Source organism: Gekko japonicus, unplaced genomic scaffold (assembly GCF_001447785.1).
Source record: "Gekko japonicus isolate JY-2015 unplaced genomic scaffold, Gekko_japonicus_V1.1 scaffold3884, whole genome shotgun sequence".
Taxonomy (NCBI): domain Eukaryota; kingdom Metazoa; phylum Chordata; class Lepidosauria; order Squamata; family Gekkonidae; genus Gekko; species Gekko japonicus.
Genome location: NW_015166549.1, coordinates 1832 through 4813, shown reverse-complemented (window position 1 = coordinate 4813; position 2982 = coordinate 1832).

The following is a 2982-nucleotide window of genomic DNA, read 5'->3' as shown; positions in this document are numbered from 1 at the left end:
CTTGAAAACGTGGATTTATTCTCGATGCTTGGGGATCCAACAGCAACGTTTGATTGATTTTCTGCATTTGGTCCAGTAGAGGGCAAAGCATCTCACTTTCTTGTTGATTGACAGCCTGCTCTCCAGGGCGGGCACTAGAACCGGAAGTTCCTGTTGTCTTCTTCATCTGCTTGTCCGGCAATCTCTTTTGCCCCGACATCTTTGTGTTTTTGTTTACTTTTCAAAAGTTCGTGCCACACAGCTTGGGAAACAATCCCTTCAGTTCGCTTTTACAAATCTCCCAAAAGGTAACTTTCGTTTTTCAATTTTTCACCCTCCCCCTCTTCTCTTAGTTAACACAGTCTCTTTCTGTTAGGGGGGGTAATCCACCCTCCGCCCAAGCGCTTATTTTATTTATTTATTTATTTATTTATTTATTATGGGATTTCTATTCAAACGGGGGGGGGTTGCGCTTAAAACTTTCTCTTTCTCGATCGTCAACTCACAGTTTGTAGCTGGACATCTTCTCTCTTTTATACTTCATCGCTTTACAACTCCGATGGTCCGGTGGCGTTGCTAAGTCCCCATTTGGGGCACAGCACGGCGGGGCCGTCGGGGCATGGGGAAAGCCTCAATTTTCTGACCTTCAGGTCAGTAAAGAGGCTACTCCCTGGTGCGCCCCCTGGTTCAGAGCCTTTACCCAAGGCTCCTTAGGGTCTCCGCTTGTGCAGATACCCCCCCAATCCGCATGTGGGCTGATCGCCTCCGGGAGCACCCGAGAGAGCGACCGCCATTCGCGCCACCGTGGCTGGAAGAGGTGCAATGTGTTTTGAAAGGCCTTTATCTGCCTGATATTCTGGAGAGCTACTGCCTGTAGACAGGACTGAACTAGGTGGACCCGTGTCTGACTCAGTGTAAGGCATGTTCATGCATCAGTTGTGAACAATGCTCATACGTTCAAGTGATTAGAGCTTTACTGTTGAAATCAGCAGTCCTAGATTGCAATAAATTTGCATTGAACTGCACTTTGAATCACTCTGAAATGTTTCCTGACTGCCACTGTTGTGCTTCTCGTAAAGAGCATCTGTGTAAAAACAATTTACAATTGATGGCGCCATATGTGTACTGTGTCATTTAGAACATCGCTTCAATTTCTGTATTTACTTCATTTGTCATCTGCCTTTCTAGCTGAGACTCCAGGCAGATTACAGAATAGTTAAAAACAATGCAACAAAGACTAGTCTAATACATCCAGTAAATAATTTTGGTACGAAGGTGGGGAAAAAACAAAACTGCTTAAAATATTCACAGACAAATTAAAATTACCTTTGTAAAGGTGTCGTCCTCTGCGATTCTGTTTATCACATCCATATTCCCTTTATAACAATGCCCTCCTGAACAGCTCCACTTTACACACTCTGTGAAACAAGATTAAGAATGGGAGCTTTCCTAACCACACCAGGCAGGGCCATTTCAGCAGGGTGAAGCTGCACAGAGAAGCCGTCTTTTGTTTTACCCATTAGCAGGGTGGGGTAAATCGATGTAGAAACTTGTATACACATTAATGCTTTATGACCCTGTATCAAAATTCTTATATCCTATAAGCCTGAAGTCTTCAGCCAGTGGATTGGGATCTTCAGGTGGATCATGGAGCCCTCCTGCGGGCTTGTGAGCCTTTGAAGGGCCACCATTTTTTGTTACCTTTCAGAAAGACCTGTGGTACAAAGAGCAAGAGTGCGTTTTACACGTGCGATGAGGGCAGTGAAGGTGAGGTCACTCAGTGGTGGAGAGAATTCCTCCATGAATCTGACCCTTGTCTTATTTCCCACTATGGTACACGTCTTCCTGATGCTCCGGTTGTGTACCTGTCCTCAGCTCTTTTGATCTGCTGCTTGCAGCCTTGACCTTGACACTGGTGAGGTCACAGCTCGGTGGGTCGTGTGTCTGGAACAGCTGAAGACTATAATCTTGAATCCACCCTTTTATAACTATCTCTTTCTTCTATTCCAGATGTGGGGGAAACGCAAGACTCAACTCATTGGAAATTGGCCAATAGCTTCCCCACCACCACCACCAATGGTGGTGCCCTTGTCCCAAATCCTTCCAGTGTGGCATCTGAAAAAGCTGTGGCCGGAGCTACTGCTGTCTGCAGTGTTGCCAGCTCTAGGTGGAAAGTTATTGTACTTCACAACAAGACAAGGGAAAATGGCCCTGCAAGGCCAACTATATCCACTCCACCCGGCACACCTCTGTCCCCATTGGAGGGTTTGAATCTCCCGCCAAGGGTGCTATTTAGGGATCCCATAGGTGTGTAAATACGCACTCTCTTATAAGCAGTGACTCAGGAAAGCTCACCCCTGCCACAAATGTTGTTAGTCCTTAAGGTGCTACTGGACGCTTGCTCTTCTGTCTTCTGTTGTCTCTGATAAACGCTTGCCTTCATATAATAGTCTGCATATGGAGTAGGAGAGGGAAGAAGAAAAATGCAGAAATTGGAATTCAAAGGGAACTGATTCCCCAGGCAGCCAAAGCCCTGAGGGGGATCCTCCCATCCACTCGCTTATGCAGGAGCTCAGATAAGAGCATCAGAGGGAACTAATCAGAAGTGCCAGGGAAGTCTGCAATGGCAATAAAAACAGAGAAGAACTTTTCTTCATTACTTAACAGCCACTTTTGTACAATACAAGAAGAGGTGAAGAGACCAGTGTTCCCTCTAAGCTGAGTTAGTCTGAGCTAGCTCACAGGGGTGTTTTTTAGCCTCCGGCTCACACATTTTTGCCTTAGCTCAGGAAGGATGGCTCCAGAGCAAACTAATTTATGCAGTAGCCAAATCACCTGCTTGCAACTTTAATTGCAGTAGCTCACAAAGTAGAATTTTTGCTCACAGGACTCCATAGCTTAGAGGGAACATTGAAAGAGACCCCAGTTTATACATTCAGTCTAACATGCAGAATGGGAACTTATGCACCTCTGCCCCATGAAAATCCCTCTATTGACATGTTA